The sequence below is a fragment of the Larimichthys crocea genome, chromosome XVII (assembly GCF_000972845.2).
Source record: "Larimichthys crocea isolate SSNF chromosome XVII, L_crocea_2.0, whole genome shotgun sequence".
NCBI lineage: Eukaryota > Metazoa > Chordata > Actinopteri > Sciaenidae > Larimichthys > Larimichthys crocea.
The window spans coordinates 23,526,195-23,542,088 of record NC_040027.1 but is presented as its reverse complement, the minus strand read 5'-3'; positions in this window follow the sequence as shown (position 1 = coordinate 23,542,088).

Genomic DNA, 15,894 nt, shown 5'->3' with positions numbered 1-15,894 from the left:
CAAGTGCATAGAGACTGTGCAGCCCAGTATATAGAAGCCACTTCTTTCTTTCTCTCAGAAGGAGTTTTTTTTTTGTGCATTCCTTTGCAGCACTTTTCTTATCATATTTGACATGACAGGTGACAATACCAGTACAACATGTCAGCCATTTCATTGGAAAGAATATGACATTTAAAAGAAATATGGTATCTTCTTCCTCTCAAAGGCAGAGCATTTTGATGATGCTTTAAAGTATTAACCATTCCTCTGGTCTGTACTTGTCGGATTTTGTCACTATCTCATAGAGTCAATATGTAGCCTTATGAAGAATTTATGCATACAAAACAAATTCCATCAGTGTGACGGGTGGGAAACAGTCAGAGGTACACAAAGGAAGAAAAGAAAAGAAGTGTGACTAAACTGTGTGACAATGGTTGGCAGACACTGAATAGATGATAAAAATGTTCATTCCCAATTCAAGCTAATACCGAAGAGTGTCTGTTAATTATCTATGCATGCAGTCAGGCCGCATGGGAGGACTGCTATTGAGTTGAAAGCTTTTTAAATGAGGCATTTAGGATATGCTATAAAGAAGCTATTAACTGATTTGTTCTCTATAATACAGTTTTACGTCGTCCCCAGGAAAACTTACAGACTTACAACTTGGAAGGTAGAGCGCATTAATGGCCACAAAGGTTGGCCTCACCCTCGTTTGAATGGATGTGTCTTTGATGGATAGAATTTCTTGTCAACCTTTTCAAAACTCATTTCAAATGTCACCTGCAATTAAGGTAATCTTTAGTGCACATATTGGAGAACTATTTGACAGGTGGTTTAGTCAAGGATGTGTGAGACGTAGCTCTGACAGAATGCACAAGCCATAAGTCTGTGGGCGCATGAGCACAGACAGAAAACACAAAGCTCTAACGTGAAACACTAATACTACGGTTATATGGCACATTAATGCAACCCTACACTCCAAGAGCAGAAGCTGACATACTTACAGATGTCTAACTGTAAAACACAAAACAACATAAAGTCAAAACACACACTCACTCTTGTCTACACTTAGCCTTTGTCCAAATCTGCTTTTTGGGAAATCAATTGAAATTCTTCTTTGTTTCTTTGAAAAGATTGTAAGTGACAGAGGAGGACATATACTGAATTCACCAAATCCCACTTTGTGATGGAGCTTCTGCCATAACACATTTGTTGAGAATTATGCAAGGTCAGCACATTCAAGGTCACTTTTCATTCACCAGTATGTATGTTTGATTCAGTAGGACTGGTGGAATTGTGAAACTTAATATTTCACAATGTTACAAGAGAAGACCTCTTGACATGCTTGAAATTTACCAGAAAAAAAGTATTAAAATGAAATGCAGAGAGTTATAGGTCCCCCAACAACATGGCTCAACAAGGCATCTTTTTTTTTTTTTTTTTTTTTTTTTTTTTTTTGAGTAGCCAGTCCCTCCATTAAAAAGTTATGAGTGCATGGAATTAAGTAGGTGGGAGGAGTGGGCTAACACTCTGGCAGTGTTGGCTATGAGAAAGGCCAGATCACCTGCCTGGTCATGTATGCATGTTTGTGCGTTTGCAGACATGCATGAAAAAAACAAATGTAAAAATCCATGTGAGGCTGGATGTCACCTGCTGCGTGTGTGTTTGTGTGTACTTTAAAGCATATTAGTTATAGATATCATTAAACTGTGTAAGGCTAGAGGTACAGTTTTATGAAACAACAGGCCTTCAGCTGTCAACCCGGGGACACAGCTGCTTAAATGTAGGGAACACCAAACAAATGACACACTGAAGTCCTCTATGCTGTGTGCTGACCAAATATGTTTGTGTGTGCATGTGTTTTGCAGTGTGTATAGGTCAAATTAATAGTTTGTGCACTTGTGTATGTGAGAAGTCCTGATATTTCGCATTGGGTGGTAGCGTTAGCAGTGCTGGTGGTAGGGTTGACGAGGGTTAAACCTAGCTTGTTTGAAACAGGATTAACCCCCTGGCTCTGATATGGACTTGTGTGTGTGAGGCTGGCTCACATTCTGGTCTTGCCCTCACGTTCAATCCATTGAGCGGCTGAGGGCTGTTGGCGGGCAGCTGAAACCTGAGAGGGTTTCCTTGCTCCTCTGAATGTGTTTGGCCAGAGCTGGTTTTTACTTTTATTTGGTGAAACATCCATCCAGACATGAGCTGGTTTGAGTTTATAATCTGTCAAGGTTTTCAGCTGCCTCTCCATCTGAAAATCATGAATTTTAAACACAGGTATGTAAAAGTCTGCAGAATCTTGTGTTGGAAGCCGCTGCTGCTCTCCCATCAGGAATCAACCCGAGGCCTTCAGCAGGTCTGCAAATGGTATCAAGCTGACAAGAAGCCTCACCAGGTTTTCAGACTTCTCCACAAGGACGAAGTTTTGCTGCCAAGCAAGCTGATGGACAAGGCTTGTGTCACGTCTGCAAGGTGTGTTAGGGCAACGTTATGGAATACTTTGAAAGTTCTTTTGGGTCAGAGCGTACATGTGGGATATTTCCATTAATTTGCTGCAGAGTGTGTCTAGTCTAGCAGGTGTTGTTTGAGACAGCCAGGGAGTAATCCAGGCTATGACAGGTTCTGAATTATCGAGAGTGGCAACAGACTGCTGAGAGAAACAGGATACGGTGCTCTTGAATACAAAGATTGAGTGTAGTAGCATTTTGACATGAGCACAGATTAGCTATTTTTCTAACACCACCATGGGTAAAACGGGTATAAGCATGTACACATCAAAGTTAACAATTTATTGGAAAAATTGCAAATGATAAAAATCTTATATTGTAACCAAGCAAGTATTAAAAACGTGTTACCACCGAGACCAAGTAGAATTGAATGTATCAAGTCTTTTTAAATAGCATCAGTTGCAAAGTAGCTTGTCACGGAAGAGTACATTAAGACTTGTTGAATGTTGTCTAATAGTTTAGTGAAATATACAGTAAGCTAAGATTAATTTGAAATGCTGCATAATTTGCATTATAGCGAACAAAAACCCGGTACGACATCATGAAAACTGCAGTTTTTCTTCGCATGACAGATAAACATGCTAATCTCTGTTTGTTCCCTTGTCTTTTCTCATTTCCTCTTGGGTTTGCATGATACCATAAATTCCCATGTGGTGTTGACACACGGAAAGCCTGCTTTGCCCGCATCCAAACAATAGTATATTATTTTCCTAAAAGGACTGTTAACAACTTTTCATGCTTTCTGCTGTTTTTGTTTGTCATTGTTTTTGTTTTTCCTACATTCTGATCATAACTGCTGTCTGTTTCCTTGCCCTCCCCTCCTCTCTCTCTCTCTCTCTCTCTCTCTCTCTCTCTCTCTCTGTCTCTCTCTCTGCCACTGCTCCATGTGGCTGGAAAGTGGGGTTGTGGAGTAGGGGGGTTCAGATGCAGTGCAAAACACATAAATAAAGCAAGTAAAAAGAGAAATGAATGAGAGCAAAGTGACCCCAAAAGGAAATAATAATGTGTTTATGTCTGTGCATACACTGATGCATGTTTACGTGCTTACCTGTACTGTGTTTATATGCCTGGAATGAAAAATGTATATAGGAATTTCCTCAAACGCCTACAAATGTTTGGCTGTGCTAATGGGAGAGAGATGTCAATCAGATGTTGACTATGGATTCCTGACACTGCTGGAGTAAATGTCCTCTCGATCCTACTCATTAAGTGAACCTGGAAAAGGAACATACCAAACGGATAGGCGCTTTGGATTGGCTCCACAGATCTGTAAGACTCAACAGCAAAGGGCTACTCTTGCTTCTTCCTTTGGAGTAAACACTTTCTGGGATAAAATAAAATAAATTATGTTTCACAGAATACAGCCATTCTGAGAGCTGATTTAAACAATGCATTGCATTCTTAGACTGTTTCCTGACCAGGCCATCCTATTAAACATACAGCATCATATCGTCCACGGTTAGTAAAATCAATATGATGGAAAACACTGTTTGAGATTTTCCTAAAATTTAAATTTTTACTCTTCATTCCGTATTTACCTAAGAGACTGTTTGTACCTGATTATGACGCTGAACACGTATTTAATGAAAACCAGTCAGCAAAGCAGCGTTTCCTCCATAGGCTGTAAAATCACTCAGCCCCTGAATCATCTCCACCGTGTTGCTCTAGCTGGACTTGTCATCATATTGTAGCAACTCTGATTCATATTCTTGTGGAAAAGCTGCCAGACAGCTCAGCTGCATTCTACAGAAGCTTACTGGTATAATGTGCATAATTCACGGTGCTCATTGCAAGCTATCCACTGCACTTCAGAATGATTAGCCATGAAAACGCGGTGTGCACATTCTCCAGAGTGTTGGATGTTCTGCATCCCACAGATTCTCATGTTAGTTTCCATGAATTTTCCAGGGCCTTTCCCAGGACTTTAACACGTTTTTGGGATCCTCCACTCAAGGGGAGACAAATAGACACAGCTGGAATGTGAAAGATGCTCATGATGTGAAAGTAAAATGAGCCTGTTGTAGACATGCATACATAATGCAGTGACACTGTAACACAGTTAAAACAAGCAAACAACACAGTCTGGTGTGCTGAGACACTGACCTGAGCAGTCAGGGGTAAAAGCATCACATTTGTTACAATATATGTACCTCAATTGTTGTATGAAAGGCAGTAGAAAAAGACCTTTCACAGCTGCCGCATATTGCTATCACAGAGCTCTCATAAACACTAACTGGGTAGATATATATATGATTAAGGCCTCACAGTAGGAGCACTGAGACGAGAAGGAGCCAAAGGGATGAAGTACAAGGAGTTGTACTATATTATCTGTCAACTCTTGCCACATTATTGGCGATGTTATACAGCAAGCATGCCAACACTAAGTTGCACTGCCAGCAAGCCTTTATTAGCTTCATTGAATTGACTTGAATCAATATTACAAGGTCCAAAGGCTACAAAATGGGCTAAACTGAAATTAAACAGACAATAGACAGTATCTCATCCTACAATTCAAACTAGCACTCACAGACTACATCGCCTTTCTCAGGTATGCTGCATGTTTTATTGAAACCAGAGGGAGCTGCTTAGTGTGGTCAGTCACAGGTGCAGGGAAATGGCAGCATGGTGCTGAGCCGTGACAACTGTCAAAAGGCGAAATGAAGGTTCGGGCCGCATGAGCCGTTGAGTCAGGCAGGAAATGTACATTCTTTTCAGATGAAGGATGGGCAGGAGCGCAGTGGGCTGGTGATGGCTACAGGGGCAGCCCCTAGTCAACCCCACATCTCCAGCCAGTCACACTTACTGGACCGTGGCTCTCTCACCCAATCCCTCAGATTCCCAGAGGAGCCAGTTGACAGCTCCTCCACCAGGCCTTTCTGCTATCGAACATCAGCAACAGGTGCCACAGGATCTCTTTGAGTGTGGTTGTTATGCATTACCCTAGGAACTTCAGCCTCTGTGTTTCTCCATCCTCTTGAAGAAACAGGAATGTTTTAAAAGAGTTGGAGGGTGGATAAGTGAAATGGTTGCTGAGAAGAAATCATGTGTCTGACAAGGTTGTGTTTGGATCCTTGAGATGCCACAGAACTCATTAACTGTGACATGATGACCTGAGACAACAAATACATGTCTGCAACATACATTTTAGTGTAAATGGTATATTTAGTGAAATTGTTTGTCTAACCTGGTTCAGGGTTGAACACAAATGCAAGCAACATCGCTTTGTGGAGATTCAATAAACCATAAACGCCTGCACTTTGATGTCAGAGTGGTTCCCTTTCTTATCATTCCTGCATGTGGATGTCTGATCTGGCTGATCCTCCATGAGTAACACCACACATAAAGATGAAAAAGGCAAAGTTACTCTTACCACATGTTTCTTGACAACCCCCCCAGTTCTGAAAATCTTCTCTGTCTCAGATAACCCCTAAAATCTGTCATGGATCTGGGCAAAGTAAGTGCAAGTGGCTATATAAAGTCACTTCTCCATTATGGAAGGTCTGACTTGAATTTCAGATAAGGTGGAGATTGTTTTTACCTATTGTTCTTTTCAGTTACCTTTGTAGTTTCTGATTATTTTTTTTAAAAGAAAAAAATCTGATATATTTTATATTATACATCCAATATGGTATATAAAATAACAAGACTTTCACATAACAATGTTTTTGTTGTTTTTGTTTAACAAGACTTTCACATAACAATGTTTTTGTTGTTTTTGTTTTGTTGTCTTCCAGACCTGATGCAGAACCCTCAATTCAAGTTCCTTAATGGTGGAATTAAAGGAATAAACATATTTCAGACTTTTAATCATAATCAAGTTGCTTGCCAGGGTAAAGTTAAATGTTTGAACTGCCTGTAGGGAGACTAACATCAGTGTCACAGATTTGTGCAATTAACAAAAACAGCACCCATGCAGGTAAATTCCATTAAACTCCAAAACTCCAAGTTGTGCTCTGACCACTGGAACACTCTTTAATATGTGAGCACTGTACAAATAATGAAACAACGCCAAGTGTGATTGAGTGTGCCTGAAAGCGCACCCTATATGTTATCCACCGCGCTTCTTCCGCTTATTATTCTTACGCTGAGTTTTTGTCGCACACACACAGGTATCAGGTAAAACAGGTATCAAACGTGCGGCTCGGCTGGGATGGTTTTGCCAAAAATCGCCAAAAACCACGCCAGAGTGAGGAAAATTTGTTTAAGAATAAATTTGTAAACTGTGATTGTGGCCGCAAATGTCAAGCTACAGAAATAATTTATTGCTAGAAACGTAGGAAAATTTGTGGTCTCACTCACTTCAACAGATATTTTAACAGACTTTGGTTCTTCAGCTTTTCAGGTATTTGTGGATCAATGAGACTTCAATAAATGCCTGCTTTAACCAAAATGGAAGGTGACTGACGCTTACATCCTTTTTTTTTGTCATTTTATTGAAATGCCTTATTGAACTGAATGTAGAGATAATGACAGTAATGATGCTGTTACCTTCTTTATTTATTTAAAATATTAGAGTGCGTGATGTCATCTACAGTGGAGAGGGAGAGAAAAAGTCGTTGAAAAATAAATTTGTAAACTATGACTGTGGCCCGTATGTAAAGCTACAGAAATCATTTATAGCTAGAAACGTAGGAAAATTCAAGGCAGTCGCGGTGATAACACTGTTGAAGCTGTCAGCTTTATAGTTTTGGCTCAAGATGCGAAGATTCGGCAGCAGCACCCATCGACACCCTTATAGACTCCCATGTTAAAAAGGCGGGAAATTTTCTGGAGGGAAGCAGAAGTAACGTTTCTCTGAATTGCTCCTAAGGGCACATTTCTTCATTTATCAACACAAAACGACTATGTAGACGTTCAGGAAGGGCTCAGCCTGCTTCAGGTTAAGCCGGTTCAATGATTGGAAATACGGTTTGGTCAGAAATCCTTCCTCTTCGAGAGGAGGTCTCTGCATTTTCTCTCTGTCTCTGTCAGGAGTTCCAACTGACATTCTAACAGGTGCAGATTAGCTGCTGCTGATTAGGTCCTGGTTGCTTGGCAACCTCAAGCCTGCCTGAAGGAGGAGAGGGGGAGAAGCCGAGCGGCGGCCATCTTAGCAGTTTTGGCACTTAATTGAAACTTGTCTGTCTAAAATGACACACAGAGATAGCAGAGCAGCTAGCGCATTAACCACTAAGAATTAAATACAGTCGTCCCTCGCTATATCACGGTTCACTTTTCGCGGACTCGCTGTTTCGCGGATTTTTTCAGTGTAATTTTGCATGCTTTTTTTTTACAGCGTACTGTACAGTATGAGCGCGCATTGTGTTCTGCGTCCTGATTGGCTAAGGGATTACAAAACGCGTGTAAAAAGGTGTATAAAAGTGTGTGGTTAGGGGTTTTACGGCCTTAAAACATGTATAATAATTGTAAAACTCACGTTGCGTTTATTGCGGGTTATTTTAAGAACGTATCCCCCGCGATAAACGAGGGACCACTGTACATGCTAATGTTAACATGCTAATGCTAACATGCTAATGTTAACATGCTAATGCTAACATGCTAATGTTAACATGCTAATGTTAACATGTTAATGTTAACATGCTAATTGCTCGCGCGTAAGCGCTGCTGCTCCTGTGTCTAAATAAACATGTTAAAAATGACTGTTTGAGATGTGCTTTTTGAATACAGACCCCCCGCAACAGCCCACTCGTCAGTCTCAAAATTTCTGCGGGAATTTTCAAGTACTGTATTTGCTGAGCAGTGTCAGTAATAATGTATGGGGGCGACGGGGCCAGAGTCACGCACACTCAAAATTTCTTTCGAATTTTTCCAGTTTGTTATAACATAGTTAAATAAGAAAACTAAAATTTACACATCAACTACATAACTGATTAAAAAACGACTCCGAAATTATATTAAGGATTGTAAATGCACTATAATCAAGTATAGAGTAAAGAAGCTTGCTCTCACTGGGAATCAAATGATGGATACGACAAATGCAGCCCACATGCCAGTCACACTTGCTTGGAAACTTGACGTAGCTTTTAAAAACCCCAACAGCTCCTTGATTGAGCTACCAGTCAGCTAACTGCTGTGCAGTTACTGTGGGAAGGTGCCTCAGTGGCTGCAGACTCTGGCTATTGTTGATGTGTGTGAATGTGTATGAGTGTATGTGCATGTCTAGCTAAGCTGTGGCCGTGGCCCACACACGCTGTTGACTTTTTACATGCCTGTGTCAGGATCAAAAGCCTGGCTATCCGCAGACATACTTGATTAGTGAAAGGCACCTCAAAAAGGCAGCAACACCAAAAACTCACTGCTGGACAGATGGACTTTCTTTTTCTGTCTTAATGCTGTAAATACCGTAGGGGTGCAGTGTGTTTAACTTGGCCTTGTGTCAGTGATTGTGTACGACAAGCCAAAAAACTAGTTCAGGTCATGAGCAAGTTTTTCTTTCCCTATAACTCCCTGATTTCATTTATCAGCAGTATCAGCTTTATGGAGTGTAATTAATTATTAGAGGTTCCATTTCTATGACAAAACATCTTTTTTAATAACTTCTTCTACACCCCTGAGCTCAGAGTGACTGGACACACTTTCTTGTGTTATCCTAAATCCTTGGTTTTGTTTCTTAATGCTTCATTTGAAAACCAATTAGCTTCTCTCTTGGATTCAATTACCAAAGTGAAAGGCTAGTGCTATCTTGCCTCCGCAATAATAACACAATAATTGTATTCACACACAGCCCCACCCCCAAGCCCGCCTTTGGAACACTGCTCTTTCAACCAGTGTCTGATCCCTCTCCTTGGCCTTGGCTGTCTGCTATGTGAGTTGATTCAAAGTTGGAGTGATCATATCGCTCACTGATAAACAAAACACAACTGTAGGCTTGGCTCGTATTTCAGAATCAATGAGGTCGGGAACATTTGAAATGGATTTCTCCTTGAGGACACGGTGAGCGCCTTGAAAATGTGCTCCATATTTCCACTGCCATTGGCACAGTTTGACATGGGTGTCTGGGTGTGTGCCTGTGTGGGGCCGAGAATGTGTATAAAAATTAGTGTACATGTGTGACAGAAAAAGGGTCTGAGTATGCGGTCGTGTGATTATGTGTGAGTGTCTGTGTGCTTGCGTGTCAGCAGTCAGTCATAATCTGGAAAGCATCACTACTCACCACCACCGTTGACGACGTGTGCGTACAACGCTGGCAAATGGTCTCAGACAGCAGAGAATATACTTGTAATGAGGTTAAGAAGAAAAAGTACATGCTCAGACAGTATAACTGTGTGCGCCTTGATTGCTTCACCACACTAACTCCACCATATATTCAATTCCACCAACATTTGTTACGTTTATATTTTTCTAGGAAACATGAGTCCTTATTTTTTAAGTCTTACAATAAGTCTAATGTCACTCTGGACTCATTTAGTACACTGATGTTTTTATACTTTACTTTTGTCTGTACAGTTTCAGAACTGCCGTCATATTTTTGTGAGGTTGACCCGATGGAAATCAAAAATGCTTGTGTAATTATTTTTCTACAGTATCACTCAAAAGTTTGTAATCACCTGCCTCAAAAGCTTAATTTTGTACAGTCAGAAGGCTGAGCGAAATGGCCTATATTTTTGAATGAACCTAATGGTTTTAGGTTGTGGAAAGTAAATAGATGTTATTTTGTATGAGGAGTTTGCAGAACAAAAGTCATGTTTAGAACAAAACTCTGAGCTATAGTTTAATAAGAATATAGAAAACCACCATTGGTAAAATAAATGTATTTATGCTCGGCATCAAGATCTGTGTAGATTTGAATGTTCATAATGTTCCAGTCTCAAGCGCACAACTATAACAAGCCGGAATTAACAAGTGTGTTTCTTTAGCAAAGCTATTCTTAAAACTATAAAATAAAAATAAAAGGTTGGCCTAGGGTTAGCGCTATTAGAATTGCATTACAGATTATCAGCTGAATATAATAAGACTGACAGATCACCTTTTTTATATAAGTACTGAGTAGACAGCAGAGGGCCCCGAAAAAAATATATATATATATTTATTGTAATATATTACATTAAATATGTTCAGGGTCATTTAATGTTTTTCTGGACTGAAAAACAACTTTTCTGCTTTGTTAAAAGAGTTGTTATTGAAGAAGAAAAAAAAAACTTTGCATGCTCGTTACTGATGGAAATGTACAATATTTCATTTACTCGCTTGCAAAGCCTGGGACCACCAGCTAAGCTCTGCAAAGTCAGTGCTCACACCATCAGTTGCTGCTGCTGTGGGTGTTGTGATTAGATTTAATTGGCCCTCCCTTAGAAGCGTTCACACACACACACACACACACACACACACATACACACACACACGCTCGCACACACATTTCACACCAGCCACTCACATGGATTTCATAAGGTAAGTCTAGTAGGTGCCTCGTGGCTTCCTGACCTCAAAACAGTATTCACTTCCTGTATGAGCTGAGGTTGTCTTGACCAGCGTAAATCACCCTTCCCCGCACTTCGATTACACGCTCTACTTCTGTCACCAGTCCTCCCAAAACAATTTCAAAGCTAATTGCTTCCGACATAAACTTGCAGTTACCGTATTGATATGTGGTTTGGCGAGTTAAATTATGCATAAGTATCACTTAAAGCTGCACTTGAACCTGAGAAGAGAACGTTTTACTGGTGGGACATGGAAAGGGAAATACCTTAAATGCTTTTGAATGTCCGCAAGAACACAGAAAATTTGTCCACATCTGCTTCAGCATAATTATTATGTAATCTGTGATCCATAAAAATTAGGTCAGCACCACAGTGGAAATTTAGCAACCCCGGTTTTATAAATATGCAGATTTTCATGTCAGATTTGCATAACTGAACAGCATTCAAAAAAAGTTCATGCAAGCAACATCTGTTTACCATTGTGCAAAACACACCTTGATTTTTATTTGGAATTTGAAATGTCAACTTTCACCTTAGGAAATTCGTTGCTACATTCAGTATTTAGAGATACTGATTACATTTTAGATTCAAAATGAATGAGAATTGCAAATGTAGTCCATGGTGAATAATGCATTTATTGCCTGGAGTATGATCCCTGTAGAATACTACAGTGTTGACAAGGGATTGAAAATACAGAAGCTACAGCAGTGGGATTACTCCTACAAATGAACAGAACCTCTTTCTAACATGCCTATTTCTTATCCTGGCCTGTAATAATAGTCCAACTTAGTCCTAGCAGAACAAACTTTACATGCCACATCAGCCAGGGTGATGATTAAGTTATGTAAACAGTTTGGAGTGGGTCAGTGTTTCCTCTTTGCCGTGCTGCAAGTGTTCATCTCAAAGATGTGCTGAAATATACGCTGTATGTATTCCCAGGGGACGAGTGAAAATCAACAAGAAAAACCATCAGTGTTGAGAGATATAAAAGCAAGCATCCATCTTTATTAAAGTCCCTAGTTTATGTTAGAAGACCTCAATCCTCCTTGGATTGTAAACTGGTCCTGAAAATAAACAGCTGCTGGAGAGGAATAAAAAGAAAGCCTGAAATTAATCACTTGAACCTCCATATCTCTCTCACACACACACACAGTGCATGCACTAAAATGCTCACGATAATCCATAGTTACACAAACACATGCTGCATACTGCAAAAATTGAATGTGCGATTGTGTTTTATTGTATGTATTTTTTTTAATTTTGTGATATAAACATTTATCAGCTACATATAATAACAGAACTACACTGTGTACATCTTAGGAAATTGAATGTAATTGATTATCATTTCTAATTGGCAGCGTCTTGCTTTATAATGATGGAGGTCATGATGTGTCAACCGTTTTATTTGGAACTACACCACACGGTGCACACATGGTGCACTTAAACTCAGAAAATCACAAAAACGTACACATACTCATACAACCACACATGTGCAGGCACTCTATAAGTGTTTGATCCTTTGATAAAGAGAGTGAAAAAGATCCTGAAGCCCATCGTCATTAAATCTGTGTCGGTTTATTTGTGTAAGACACTGGGGCTCAGGAGGAGAGCTGAGCCTGTACAGGGGTGGTCCACAGTACATTTATTCACTGTTCGCTAGCGGCTGATCGCTGGAATTCACTTTCTGCACAGCGACAGAGGGTTGGCGGTTGTAGAAAGTGAATAGAGAAAGTCTGTGAGCATATGAGTATAAGCGAGGGAGTTTACTTTCTGAGGAGTCTGTTATTATGTTATAGGAGAAATTAGCGTCTCGGAACGATTTAAACTGGTGAGGCAACTAGTTTTTGCATGCGTGGAATAGGGGGTGGGGAGGTTGTAAAGCAGCACGAATTGTCAAGGGTACATGGCGTGGGGCATCGTCTCGAGGGCTTACTGTGGGGGAACGTTTAGAAGCAGCTGTTTTTTTGGCTGCACTAAATGGAGACGTTGTCCTGTGCCATACCACCCTTTGGATTCTTGACCCCCAATCCCGTTCCCTTGCCAGTACTTCCCTAAATCCGCTTCGCTTTCCCTCCCCATACACGGCACAGAGAAGGGGTCAGGGGTAGTGGTGAGAGCGTGGTGGGGGGTGCAGCCGTCTAAACTGAAGCCATCATCAGCCACTCTCTCTCACCCTCACATACCAACCTCCCCGCTCCCCTTTCCTGCCTGATGTGGCCCTAGACAGGATCTCATCTCACACAACTGGCCTGGGCTCCCTCTAAAGTGTCAAAGCGGGTCTTAATTTAAAAGCCCCTGGGCCCATTGCAAACTATTCAGCTATGCTTACCACTCAATTATCTTCCTGTCCCTTTTTTCCGCCACTAAAGCCCCCTCTGAAAAACATTCAAGAGTGCTTTGTGGTGGGTCAACCGTGGTTTCAGTTTCCCAGTGCCCTTGTCCTTCAAGACCAAATTCAAACATACCAGACGGGGATTTCAGATTAATTTATAAAGGGGATAGTCTATGTGACAGCAATGCTCCTGCTTCCTGGGATGCTAAAGTGATGTCAGTGCTCTCTGACTCTGTGTTTCTCACAGTATTTGACAGCCCCTCTGGTAGCTATTAGTTTGGTTAAGGATTGCCTTTTCTCTTTTAGTGGTCAGTCAGAAACAAATAATGTGCTTGCCCTCCAGTATTTGCTGAAAAGGCCCTGTGAGACCTTGAAGCTTGGAACATTTACGAACGCTCAGAACCACAGGAAACATCCAGAGGAAAACTCTCTCTCTCTCTCTCTCTCTCTCTCTCTCTCTCTCTCTCTCTCTCCAGTCCACCCCCTCCCATCCTCAGCTCTGTATTGGCAATGGATTTGGGACCAGAGAGCTTGAGAAAGGTCAAAGGTGAGTAAGAGAAAAGCACAGATGACTCTCAGATGGATTAGCACTAAGTGATCCAGACTCTCTCACACAACCACAACACCTAAGAGGTCATTTTCACGAGACACCAAACATAATCGTCTGTTTCAGCGATTTCAACCAACGGCTAGAAAGATGGCGCACGGGACTTCAAATGTTCACATTCAAATCAACTTTATTACATATCTTACTCTTAATCAATAACCATTCCGTTTTAGAAAGAAAGCTCCTGAAACCAGTTCCCCTGTGGAATTCCTGAAGAAAATATGTATTGCGTGCTAAGTTACATCTGTTCTTTTCTTGTTTTATTTTCGAAAGCACTCTATAAATAAAGTTGGCCTTATTGTTACTATTATAGAAATAAACTGGATTAGTGCAGTGCATGTTGTATTATGACTGTCAGATTGCATGCAGCTGATTATTCAAACTGCCCTGGAAAACATTATCAGTAAATTAGTGGAGCATAAACTCTATGACAAATTATGAATCCTCACGCAGAGGTGGGCGAGCTATCATCAATCTTGAGTACATGTGAGAATAGAGTCAGGTGGCTTAACACTCTTAAACTTAAATTAACTGCAATCCATCAACTCCAGTATCTCACTCTTCCAGGAAAAGGACATGATAAGAGAGAGGCTGCTTATCAAAAACCAAACACTGTACCCATTTGTACCTTTCAAAAATTACCAAGCAAAGGTTTAAATTCCACGCAGAGTCAGATTTCTCTCAAGGTGAATAAAACTCCCTCACTGTGGCCCACAGTAATGAATGACTTTGTTATCTATTATCTGTAAGCATGAGAATTATTACCGTGGAGTGGATACTTTGTGATATTAGGCTGTTGTATGTGAGCTTAAAAAAAGGAAACTCTTTTGAACTGGACCATATGCAAATTCTCTGCAATACAAGTCATGTGTATTATACCTTTTTTTTTTTTCTTTTCTTTTTTACCACAATTCATGCTATTTAGGTTGAAAAAATACTATGAAATGTTTACAGTGATTAGTGCTTATCTCACCAATTACATGGGTTTTATGGAGACACTGAAGCATTTTACAGTTACAAGGGACTTTAAAAGAAAAACAAGTTATTGCCAGTCTTAAAGATATGCCGGTCGACGGTGAAGAGAGGCTAATTGAAACCACTCATCTCAGCTACGCTGCACAACCTTTTCTCAGTGCATACAAGCCTTCAGTCACCGCTATCGCTACGCTCAGTCTCAATGCCTGGAGTCATTGTTTTACAACCTGCCTGCGCATTCAAGAGGTAATTTACATAGTTTCATGTCCTTGTACAGAATTAAAACCTTTACAAATTCATCATTATTTTTATACATAAAGGATGTTTTCTGCTATGGACTGCACACAGGATACATTCTTTGAATTCTGTGACAAATATGTCACTGTGTTTTAATTTATGACTTTTACTGATACAGTAATCCCTAAATGGTGACACACTCGTTTAATTTGGCGAGGGTTACAACTAACGATTATTTCCATTACATTACGTTACCTGCTGATTATTTTCTCAAGTAAGTGTTTAGTCTATAAGATAGAAAAGTGCTACAACAATTTCTCAAATCCAGGATTACGTCTTCACTTGCATGACTTGTCAGAGTAACAGTCCAAAACCTAAAGATTTTCAATTTATTGTCACATATGACAAAGAAAAGCAGCAAATCCAAGTATTCTGAAAAGCTGGTACTGGCACATGTTTGATATTTTAGCTTGAAAACTGAAAAATTACTCGAGGTTGTATGTATTTTGAGTTGTATGTATGAAATACAGATTTTTATTTAGTATTCACTCTCCTTTTCCAGGCTTTCCCTTTGCTATGAAGTGGACTTCCTGTGGCTTATTCTTCATTGCTGCCTGAGGAAAAGGACTGACTTGAGACACATTGCATCATGTGCCTTAAAGACAGAAGTGTTCCATAGCTTTGCATTGCTAAGCATGAATAAATGGATGGTTTCTCTCTCACACAACTAAAAAGCAAAGATAAGTTCTGTCTCAGACAAGTGGGATCAGAAGTAGGACACTTTGAGCTGCAGTGTGAACATTGCCTCAGTCATAGTCCTCCAGCTCCCCCTCTCTCCTGTCAAGC